General features: G+C 38.7%; 1 long non-coding RNA gene across 2 annotated transcripts; it reads left to right on the top strand.

The window, feature by feature from the left end:
* Positions 1 to 5449: 5449 nt before the first annotated feature.
* Positions 5450 to 8314, top strand: LOC110917514. Of its 2 annotated transcripts, XR_002580613.2 has the most exons (3): positions 5450 to 5586; positions 7073 to 7157; positions 7454 to 8314. It is a non-coding gene; the product is annotated as an uncharacterized LOC110917514 (long non-coding RNA). The 2 variants fall into 2 exon arrangements; XR_002580612.2 differs by lacking the exon at positions 7454 to 8314 and having other exon boundaries at positions 7073 to 7300.
* Positions 8315 to 12754: the final 4440 nt, after the last annotated feature.

Consider the following 12754-nt stretch of genomic DNA (forward strand, 5'->3'; position numbering starts at 1 on the left):
AATATGTTTCATGAATTTGAAAATATTGTTACTTATGAATGTTTGAGAACTACAGGAAAGATTCAGATTACGATCCCGAAGAGCTGAATTTAAGGGGGAGTCTGGAGATAAGTTGTAGGTGAGAAAGAGCTTGTAGCTGGAAAAGCAAGGTGATGATCTCTAAAAGCATGGAAGCTTGACGAGAGGGAGAGCTTACTGATGATGAAGGTGTAAAGATGATCAAAGTGAAAGATTAAAGGATTCTTATATGGTTGCAATCTGAACAAGTTGGCAAAGATGATAAAGACTGAAGAGGTGGCATAACAGAGAATGTTCACTGAAGACTTCGTCAATATCCGAGGGGGAGTCTGTTGGTGCATTACGTCTATTGACTTCGTCTTGTATCATGTTATAGGATAGGATAGGTTAGAATAACCAGTGCACGAGGTTCGAGAAACGAGAAGTGGTTGAATAGCATGTTGGACCGCTTATATGGACATTGTCCATAAAAGCGATCCACACACAACATACCTGGATCGCTTTTGTGACATGTACGTATAAGGGGTTCCAGATCTCTATAAATAGGTGACTGGTTATTTCATTTGTAACGGCTCGGAACTTGTAACGAAGTGCTGCCGAATTGCTTCCAGGTTGTAAACATTATCAGAATCAATAAAGTGAAGCATTATATTTAGTTTGATTCTTTATTTAGGCAAATTTAAATTTAAAAGGAATGATTTTTGATTTATTTCATATATAACAATAAAAATGAAATTTATAACATAACATTCCAAAATTTCAAATATGATTACACGCTGCCCTAAACGGGACTTTTTAAGTAAATAAATACCTACGCAGAGGTTTATAGAAAAACATGTCCACGCAGGGACCAAATACAAGATAGATGTCCGCGTAGGGACTAAAAGATAAGTCCACGGAGGGACTGAAATACGATAAATGTCCACACAGGGACAAAAACACTCTAAGCAAATGTCCTCGCAGGGATTTTGCTTGTAATAGTAAATACTGTAATACATAAAGAGATTAATGATCTCGTTTCTTCCTCCCTTTTAGTAGGTTTGCTAGGCCCTTGAGAAATCCACGATTACTCTTCCGTTCTTGTTCGAAGTCTTGTTCCACACGGTTTAAACGGTGGAGTATTTCTTCTTGCTCCGGTGGAGAAAAACGTGGCTGCTGCGACGGTTGCTGAACCGGAGGTCTAGGAGGTATTGGATACCCATGAGCTGAGTAATCTGGTCTCCAAGAGGTTCCATGGAGGGCATTATAATTAGCCGCTACCACATATGGATCGGCATCATAGTTATAGTTGTAGTGCGTGTGAGTTGGCTGCTCAAACGGATTGTACGCGGTGGAAGTGCCGTACGCTGGTATCGGATTGTCATATCCGAATGGTGACGGAGATGGTGCAACTGGTGCAGAATTCACCTCTGCAGGGTGACCAGAAGGTTCCCCTAATTGTGGTTCTTCTTCAGGTACTGACGGAAAATGACTCGCACTCAAGTGGCGAGGGGTGCTGAAATGGAATTCCCCTCCTCGGGTAGACATCCGTGCGCCTAATCTTCTACGCCTTGGCGGATCTGGATATACTGGTTGAACCGGTGGCGGTGGTGGTGGCGTAACTGCCACAAACCGCAAATCCTCAGAAGAATCCTGTTGTTGCTGTTGGTCGTTAGGCGAGAAATGTTGCGATGGTGTGAAGTACCAATTACATTGGTCAAACCTCGCCTGGTAGCTGTCGGGACCTTGATAGGGTGTTCCATGGAAGGATGACCCATCCGAGATCTCGATTGGATGATTGGGAGTACCCCATGCAGGCTCGACGGGATCTGTATCCTCGTCCATATCCACTGCATTGTCTTCAGAAAAGTGATCCTCTGGTCCTAAAGGGTTATACCCTATTGGCTCTTGGACATAATCCGCCGGGTTAAACTGTCCTATGAAGAAAGGTGAAGGATCGCCATAAGAACGGTGCGAAGCAGATCGCTGGAGAGATATAAAGGATGGTTGAGGGTTATTGGGATTGTTTTCCGAATCTGGTCCAAACGAATGACGGTATAAGGGTGTTGAGCTATGCGAGGTAGAATGTCTCGCAAGTTCCAAAAGGTTTCTTCTTCGTCTCTGTGGTTCTTCACTCCTTGTACTGGAAGGAGCTCGCATGTTCGAAGGTCCAGCCTCGTGATCATTGTGAGTAATGATCGTTCCTCTGCCTCTTCCTCCTCTTCCTCGTCTGATTGCAGGTGGCATATTCCTGCTTTCAAAACTTTAAATAACAATGAACAATAAAAAGACAATTGGAATAACAATTCGAATTTGTCCTATGTTCTTATCTAGACTCAAGTATGTGCAATTGTGTAACTGAGATTAAACACAAAGGTTAGTGTTTAATTCACTCAGTGTTGGCTCTGATACCAACCTGTCACACCCCGATTTCCACGTGTCTCACCGGTGGACCTGGTGGGGGATTACCGTGACGTAGTTGGCAACATTATAGTCAAACCACACAATATATATGAATGCACAGCGGAAGCATAAAGATAATATATTTCAACGTTAAGTGTAATATCAAAGTATCACCATTGTTGAAATAAAATCCACAGGGGATCAAATAAATATAACAAAGTACTGTTCAACAGACTTCAGGCATCTTAAGCTTGCGAGACTTCTAATGATGCTAAGGAGAAATCCCAACCAATTACGCATAGTACCTGCATTTAGTCTTTTTGGGAAAAATACTTCAGTTTACACTGGTAAATACATTCAACTGACACTTTTGTAAAATGTTTAATAAAATTGGTTTAAATGCACAAGGCGCAAACTCTTTATAACTTGGGATAATTTATAATTAAATCTTGTAAAGAATTACATGTTATTATGCGTTCGGTCGCCCGGGTCGTGTCGGGTTAAAGTTTAATAGACACGCCACATAGCATAAAACCGTGGCGGGTAAACCAACGGCTACACTTTCATAGTCATGGACATAATGCCGGGTGTACGCCTACACCCGGATGTCAAGGTCGTGGCCATTTCGTAAAATGCTGCCAAGGATATCCGGGACATGGTCATTAAGCCCCCAAAGGCGTAAAGCCAACAAAACAAGTTTTTAAACGGGTCACATTGATAATACCCAATTACTAATGAGTTGAGGTCAATTGCCCGACCAAGCGGTATTTTAAATACCGTAACCCAAGCCCGTATAACGGAAAATAAGTTAAAAGTATTTACCTTTGCAAGTATAATTCCTTAATTGAAATAAATTGCAGATAGCTTTTACTGGTCCCCTAATCTGGAACGAAGGTTTAAATTAACCTATTAGAATCCTAACGGGTCTTTAATTTAGCCGTAGCTTAGACCGGTCAGTTTCAATGGATAGTTACGGTTTAATCGCGTGAAAGGTGAAAACCGAGAATGGAATGTGATTTGAACCCAACAAGTTTGAAGACTTGTTTTATATGGGTATAGCAACCACACTCTGAATCTTGAGGTCGAAACAACAAGATTTGACCCGTTTCCGCTAGCGTATGTAAACTAGTTACATAAAACGAACCGTGTGCGCAAAAGGCGCAACGGGTATTCGTTAGAGTCCTACACTGTTTTCCTAAGTTAATATGCCCTAAAGAGGTTGTGGTATCAGTAGGATACCTTCCATAATGCCCGTAACGAGTTTAAGTTAATATTATGCCCCGTAGGGGTATTTCGGTCCTTTTAAAGATTATAAAAGAGGTTTCTGAGTTCTACAGGAAATCTGAGTTTCCCGAACAGTTTATAAAGTCTAAAATACTTTATTTATTATTTAGAATCAGTAGCAACTGGAATCGGGTCAAAAGACCTTGTAGAACTCAAGTTATGGCCGAAAAGGGTATATTCGGTATTTACTGAACCGTTGCCATAACCGCAGGTTATGAGCAGGTTAAAAATAATTAAAAATCTTTAAAAATCCCAAAATATTATTTTACATCAGTGTGTGAAAGGTTTGGTGTCGAAATCTGGGTTTAGATAGGCGTTATGCTAATTGCGCTATTTAATTACTAAAGTTTCGCAATTTGCGCTATTTAGCATAACTCCTATTCTGGACCTCGGATTGACATGAAATTTTAGGGACATGCTTAGTAATCAGTAACTAAGGTTATGATTCTTTCACATGTCCGAAATTCTCGTTTTAATTTAAAAAGGGCGTTACGGTCAACTTTTAAGCATTTAACGGAAAAGTGTAAAAGACTCGGACAAACAACGAACCGGTCACAGAGGGTCATACCATCATGTAACCTGGTCCTAAGAGAGTCCTAAGGCATATCTAAATCAAACTTTAACGGGTCAGAACTGAAGTCAAAGCTTTTGCGACTTTCGGCTCCGAACCGGGTCAAAACAGTAAATGGTCGGATCAAACAAGCTTAGACTAGTTAATATACTTATTATCATGTTTTATGAGTGTTTAAACAGGTTACATATCATCTACATTACATATTATGCAAGAAATCGCAAAATAGCATTTCTGTTGACTTTTTCTAAGCACGTTTGACTCGACATTTGGACTAGTTAGAGTGGGAATCAGAGGGTGCCCTTTTAGGGGTTTAAAGCCCACATGATTACCAACATATAACCATCTTTGATTCAACAACCCACTGGACCATTTGTGATTTATCGCAAAGTCAATCGTTAATTACGACGGATTGACTTTTAAGCTAAACTAAGCAAAAACTAAGCCATAAAAGGGTTGGCATACTTACAGAAGCTTGGTGCACGACTAAGGATGTTAGAAAAGTGCTTGAGAGCTCCAGAGATGGCCAAGAGAGCAGGTTTGAGGTGTGATTTACTTGTGCACAATGTATGGCCTTTTATAGTAACATTTCATGCATAAGATCATTACAACTCACCCTACAAGGGTTCATGGATGATCAGCAGGTGGACCTTGGTGCTAGGGGGCATGTAGAGGGCGCCCATGCTTCATTAATTGGTCAAATGATCGTTCACAACCTCAAACAGCAAGTCTGTCCAAGAATTCTGCATCTGGGTCTGTCACGCGGCCCGCATTAGGATTCAGGTTACATGCACGCGGGCCGTGTACACCTCGAAAACGGGTTTGGTAATCAAGCCCCGTTAATACTAAAAGACGGGTAAAGTACCGTTAATGGTAAAAATTTACCGGTGAGTAATTAGGATTTTTAAATAAATAAACCTAATATTTAACAAAAAGCTAAATAAAGGCCTATGGATAAATAGAGTTTATAAAAGGCCCGAGTTAACGGGACCTAAAATAAACTCAGTCGTAAATTTCCCCGAACCCACTAAATTAATTAGGAATATTTAACCTAGTTAATAAGTGAGAATAGTGTTAGAAATGGTTAGGTTGTGGTCTACTTAATAACTAACCAAACATGAGGGACCAAATTGGATATCTTGAAAATAGATTTATAAAAAAAAAACAAAATACACACAAAAAGGTGTTTTGGTCGACATCTTCACAGGAGCAAAAAGGGGTTCTTCCAAGTGAACCCTAAACTCACAAATTGGATCAAAATCAAGGGAAATCAAGCCAAGATTTTGGGGCTTTAACTAAATTCGTGATCACCAAGCTTAGGAGATCACAAGGTATGTTCAATTTCATCATTTGGTGTTATCTTGAAATTTCGATAAACACTCATAATTGAAATTCATGCTTGAATGTTGAATGTATGAGTGTTGTTATGTTGAAACCATGTCTAGGAACAAACCCTAGTTAAAAGTTTGATGATATAGTGATAAAAACTATGAAATTGATAATCACCCATATATGTGTGTAGTGGGTTTTTAGAACAAAGTGATGAACACAAGAATTTGTATGCTAGATTGTGAAAAAATTGATGTTATGATGCAAGATTTGATATTGTTCATGAGTGCTAGACATAAGGGTTTGATTTAATGATTGAAACTTGGTTAAAAAGATTAGCCATGAACTAAATAGAAGAGGTATAAAAAATCATGCCCACAAGGTGCCCGTTAAAATGACTAAGTGAAACCGTGTTGTCTACTAGTTCGTATGTAGAGCTTGATTTGATGATTTCATGAGTAGTGGGTTTATGACAAATCTTTGATATGTATGAAATTAAACATGATGGTGTATGAGAATCACTAAATAGGACTTGAATATATGTTAATTTTAGTTCTAGTTCTTAAATTGACAAAGATGAAGCTGAGAAGATGGTAAAATTAGGATTCATATGATGACTTCTTGAAATAGATGATGTTTTTGACATCTCTTAGCCTACAATCACTGTGTTATAGGTTTCTAACCACTACCAAGAGTTTAATAAGGGTTTTAGCCATGGAAATGGGTTGCATTTGATGATTTGGGTCGAATTTGAAAGGACCCTAAACATGATTTCCGTAGGTTTTTATATAGATTTTGACCAATCTTAAAAAAATCATATAAAATCAACCGTTTATCCGATTTGGGTGTTCTATACCTTTTCGGAAAGCTTATGAAGTAATTTTTACTGTTTTCAATCATAAGAAACAAATGTGGTTGTTAAATAGGCCAAAAAGGCGAATTAAACCTGCTGTTCAGAACTTGAAAGCTGTTGAAAAATGAAAATATAGTTGCTGAGCTGATTTTATAAAAATCATATAAAATCATAGAAAATTCGCTAGAAAGTGTACCTTATATGCTTGCGAAGGTATTGGAGTGTTCTACGATCCATCTTTGAACATGTTGATCTAATTCAGATTTTAAACGGGTCAAAATGGTTAATTACAGTAGCTAAATATAAAATCGCTGCACATAAATAATGTTCTTATTAACCAAGAAAAAGGCATAGGATTGCATATACTTGCTTTAGGCATTAAGTATTGATTGTTGGGAACAAATAGCACTTTATGTGACATACTTAAAGTGTTTAAAATCACTTACTAACTTGTTATATAAGTAATTTCACTAACGGGTCAAACGGTTAGTGAATGAAAATAATTATGGTATGAAACTAGTTGTTGAATATATGGATGCTTTGATTGATAAGTGTGTATAAAAAAGGGGGTCCATAGGGTGATGGCCATTATATAGAATGACCAATCTAACCATCTTATGGATGTTATGATATAGTTGACTCTAAACAAGCTAGGTGGGAGCTTGGAAAGGAACGGGTCAAACGGATCATGGATGCGAAGAATGTTTGCGCGGACGCGAGGTAAGTAAAGCTTACACTTTTTTTAGGATACGTATTTACTTTATAGATTATAAACACGACCAAGGTTATATCCGAAATATGGGTTCCGACACGAAATGATACGGGCCGGGATGAATAAAAGGATAAAAACCATGTTTAATGGCGCGAAATGGGTTAAATAATGAAATGGTAAATAAATACCATTCAAATATAAGTGCAAAATGTTTGGTCGTTTAGACTAAACAGGTCAAATGGTAATGTTAACACCATTTGACGAATAATGACTAACAAGTGCTTGTCGAGTCTAATGCTCACAGGGTAAAACGACTTATGGAATTTACGTGGCTATGAATCAGCAAATTATTAAGGCAAGGTATTAAAACGGGTCAATACTTTGACCCGGGCCAGGTACGCGTAAATTTGGTGGAAGATATGTGAATACCTTAATGTAGAAAAATGACATGTGAAAGTAGAGAGTGGGATTTAAACTTAAATGATTAAATCCTCTCTAACGGGTCAAAATGAATTACGCGCGTAACTTGGGTGTTCGCCGCGTAATTCACAAAACTTATGAATCCAAGATAGGTATTTTGAGTTAAATACCTTGGTCTAAGAATTTTGATTAACTAGAAACAAGTTTCGAGGTCTTAAATACAAACGGGAGATCAAACGGATACGCGTATTGAAAGATACGAAAGTTTTCGTGTCAAAAACGGTAAAATGGGAAGGGCTGATACAGGGGCCACCGTAACTTACGGTGACCACCGTAAGTTACGGTGGGGCTGAAATCTTTACGGTAGTTACCCACTGAGTTACGGTAGGGGAACTTTAATACAGGGGCCACCGTAACTTACGGTGCCCACCGTAAGTTACGGTGGAGGCCAGTTTGGAATCCTTGTCTTTGGATCAAGAGATTAACATTGGGATTTTCCTTCCATTATCATAATCTTGTTTTGTACCGTCATTTAAACTATCAATACTGACTTTTAAGTTGGTTTTGATCACAGGTGAATGTCGAGAGTCCCGGATGAAGATCAAGTGTCGAGCAAGAACCGAACACATGTTAAACGAAGCTTCCGCAATGTTGTTTCGTCGTTATTCTAAAACGATGAATTAAATTACACTATGTTGTTTGCTTACAAATTCAGAAAAGTTTTAATAAACCCGTATTTTAGCATGAATGTTTAAATATAAATACTCAGTAATCTGTGATTATTTACGGAAATCGCTAAATAAATTTATGGTTGTTACAAGTTGGTATCAGAGCCTTGGTTTAAGAGATTCAAGTATGGCGGGGAAAACCATGCTTGGACTTAAACCTTATGCTCTTGACAAAGATTGGTGTTCGGTTCGAGGCTTGATCACAAATCCGGTAAGTGCATGTATGTTAATGGTTTAGCGAATTAAAGTGTTGAGAACAACACATATGGTTATCGTGTAATACACGTTACGCCAATAAAATCGATATAGAGTAGATATAGTCAACGAAATTACACGCGTTGATGCGCATAGTAGAAAAGCCTTGTATTATAATACGGGCGATTATTGAAGTTGATGTTACTAATTCTTGTAAATGTTTTAATTGAAGGACACTCACATCTGAAGATAGCGAGAGTTTAACCAATTGCGGATATGACGGTGGAACGGTCCAAAGTATGACAAGTAAAGCATGCTCACCAAGGACCTAAATCACATAACAAACGCGAATAAGTTAACAACAAGGAAAGCCTTTTAAACCAAGCATTATCAGGTGCACGTTTTAAATTATAGTATGAATGGTAATATGCAATAAATACATAGATATTGAAAGTTGGATATGTAGATATGAAACTTGGAAAAACCTGAATAGAATACCTATCCAGGATATTGTTTCCAAAAAAAAAAGTAGAGGTATTACTTACATGGGGTGTAAAGTGAAAATTATAAAAGGGTCATGTATACCAGGTGTTGATCGCTTACTCTGGCCAAGTAAGTAGTGAACACGGGGTACCATAAACTTTTTATGATGGACATGCTTACATCCGATGTAGTAAGGGCGGGGTGAATGGGACTAACTTAAAAGGTACCCAAAAGAATCAAATGAGCAAAATATGTGATAATAATGTAAACGCACAGCCGGGTGACGGAAGCGTATTATATTAGGATAATGAGCCCGAGTGAAGGGGCAAAGAAACACATAAAATGATTAGGATATGTATCGGGAGGGGGTGTACTTACACTCGAACCCGGAAAATGCAAACATGTAAAATGATGTAGACATGTATTGGGAGGGGGTGTACTTACACTCGAACCCGAAGAATATAAACATGTAAAATGATCAAGATATGCATTGGGAGGGAGTGTACTTACATTCGAACCTGGAAAATGCAAACATGTAAAATGATGTAGACATTGTGACACCCAGTTTAAAGTACTAGATTTAATGACATGGAACCTTACACTTGATGCCAAAAATTTAGAGTTTACAAAATCTTTAATATTCTAGACCATAATTAGACACAACATACATGTATTGTTCTTACGAAATCATAATCAAACGATAACTACAATTGTTTACATAGTTTTTAAAACAAAAGATCATGTGCGGAAGCGTTTGTTAAAGTGTTCGGTTTGAATTCATATGCTTGATCATCACCCTTCAGCTAGGAAACCTGAAAAACTGAACATTTTAACCCAATGTTAGCATTATGGTCCTTGACCAAGGAAATAAATGAAAAGGTGTGTTAAAACCACCTAGAGAAATCAAAAATTATGAAATTACAAGCATGTAGGAAGAAACGGGAGGTTAAACGGGTAAGCGGTTTAAAAGTTTCGCGAGTTTTAGCGTTTCAGACAACAAATATGATTCAACCGCAATTTAACATTTTTAGGGGCCGTCGCCGACGCCCCTATGGCCGTCGCCGACGCCCCTTGCATTTACCAGTTTTGCCCGACGCCTTATCTTACTGCCTACGCGAAGCTGGCCGACGCACAGTGGTGCACGGTCGTGCACCTAATCGCACGGTCGTGCGTTTCCGGGCAAACCAGTGCACTGGCTGGTGCACTGCCAGTGCCCCCACGTCGTAGGGACTGCACGGTCGTGCCGTTGGATGCATGACCGTGCATCAGCTGCCAGTTCAGGATTTCATGTTTTTCAACTATACGACCTAAACATGCTTACCAAATTCGGATCCTTAACTCCTGTATGAAGAGTTTAATCTTCACAACAAGTTTAGCGCAACCAACTTGCAACTCATACATTAATTATAACCGTGCTTCATATAATGATATCTAACTTCATGCTAGACACCAAAACTTGTTTTGACCCGTTTGGGTACTAAATAAGGCACCTTACGGACGCCCAACTACCATGATTATTACTTGTTTAAATCTTGGCCGAGTTCATACCATAGGGTAACTCTCGGGCATCTTGTTTGAATAATGAGATAAACTTAATAACAAGTGTAATGTAATGAAACGATAAATTTCATACCTTTAAAGCGCGCCTTTTCCCCGTGAACTCCCTCCGGCTTGTCCGCTTGATGATCCGGACTCTTTGCCTAATAGATTCAGTTTTTAACTTGTTTAGAATTCTTTTCTTGACCATATTCACATCATTTATGAAACATGATCAAATTCTGCGTTTTTATCAAATTTAACATAAAAATCATCACTTAGGCATTTCATCAAACACCTAACGGGTCAGATTTTTACCTAGTCGTTACTTAGTTCATGGCTTGTTATTTACATCTAAATTCACTTCAATTAAGCAAGTCTTACATCCTTAACATTTAAATAGCTGAATTTCATCATACAATTCAGCTTTTCATTAGATTGAAAATCACAATCCTAGTGTTTGTCTAGCTTTACAACATCATAATTCACCTACAATGGTGATTGCAATTTCTTCAAGTGTCATGCTATAATTTTCACTAATAATCATCTAGGGTTCAATCCTAAACATCATATTACTTCAAGACTTGTTCATGCATAGCAAATTTGGGCTAAATTTCAGTTTTTCACCATTACCCTAGTATTCATGGTGAACCAAAACATCAAAATTTTACATACCTTTTGATCCTTGTGACGAGGTGATCACTAATTCGTGTTTAGAATTCGATTTGGAACTGAATTGGGGCTTCAATTTGCAGATTTCTAGCAAGAAGTTAGGGCTTGGAGAAAGCCCTGGTCGCCCCTTTCCTCTTGATCGACCAGACACACCCACAAATGGTGTGTTTGGTGAATTTTGTTACTATTAGGCCCTAACTTTCATTCTTTGGCAATTTCAGTCCCTCACTTATCATTTCTTTTTAAATACTAGAGTTTTAACCAAGTGTAGGTTATTTTCAAGACTTGTAAATTTTAACTAGGTTAAAATTTCTACATGGTTATTTCTTGTTTATGAAATCCTTAAATTTCTTATATAAAGATTTATATTTTCGGGGTGTTACAAGTCCACCCCCCCTTAAAAAGGGTTTCGTCCTCGAAACCGAATTACGTACCAAATAATGTAGGGTGGAGACGTCGCATCTCCTCTTCAGACTCCCACGTAGTGTCTGATCCTTTTCTGTGCTCCCATTTGACCTTGACTTGATTTATCACTTTGTTCCTCAAGCTTTTCTCTTTACGATCTAAAATCGCAATTGGTTTTACTGCATAATTGAGGCTGTTATCCACCTCGATATCATCGTAGTGGACATGAGCAGTTTCGTCAGCCAAACATTTTCGGAGATGTGACACGTGGAATGTACTATGTATCCTACTCAGCTCTTCGGGTAATTCAAGTCGATAAGCTACCTTACCAACCCGTTCGGTGATTCTAAATGGCCCAATAAATCTTGGGCTTAGTTTTCCCCTTTTTCTGAATCTAATAATGCCCTTCCATGGGGAAACTTTTAGCATTACCATGTCGCCAACCTGAAATTCAATTGGCCTATTTCTTTTATCTGCGTATGCCTTTTGCCGGTCTTGAGCCGCTTTCAAGTGTGCCCGAACTATGTCGATTTTCGCATTTGTAGCTCGGATTATATCAGTTGGTGCTAGCCCTCGCGGACCCACTTCTCCCCAGCATACCGGAGTCCGACACTTTCTGCCATATAATAGCTCATACGGGGCCATTTTAATGCTCGCGTGATAGCTATTGTTATACGCGAATTCGACCAAGGGTAAATGGACATCCCAACTACCTCCAAAGTCAATAATACAAGCCCGCAGCATATCTCCCAATGTTTGTATTGTTCTTTCGCTCTGCCCATTCGTTTGTGGATGGTAAGCAGTGCTAAGGAACAATTTAGTTCCCATTTGTTCTTGGAATTCACGCCAGAATTTCGAAGTAAACCGAGTGTCTCTGTCTGACACAATGGATATCGGTACCCCATGCCTTGCTATGATTTCGTTGGTGTATACTTCCGACATTTTCTCCGATGTATAAGTCTCACGAATCGGGATGAAGTGAGCACTTTTAGTTAACCTATCCACGACTACCCATATAGCATCAAAGCCACGGCTTGTTTTAGGCAGTTTGGTCAATAGGTCCATCGTAATTTGCTCCCATTTCCAAACCGGGATTTCTAACGGTTGAAGTTTACCATATGGCTTTTGGTGTTCCGCCTTGACTTGTAGGCACGTCAAACACTTTT

Source organism: Helianthus annuus, chromosome 16 (genome assembly GCF_002127325.2).
Source record: "Helianthus annuus cultivar XRQ/B chromosome 16, HanXRQr2.0-SUNRISE, whole genome shotgun sequence".
In the NCBI taxonomy this organism is placed as follows: domain Eukaryota; kingdom Viridiplantae; phylum Streptophyta; class Magnoliopsida; order Asterales; family Asteraceae; genus Helianthus; species Helianthus annuus.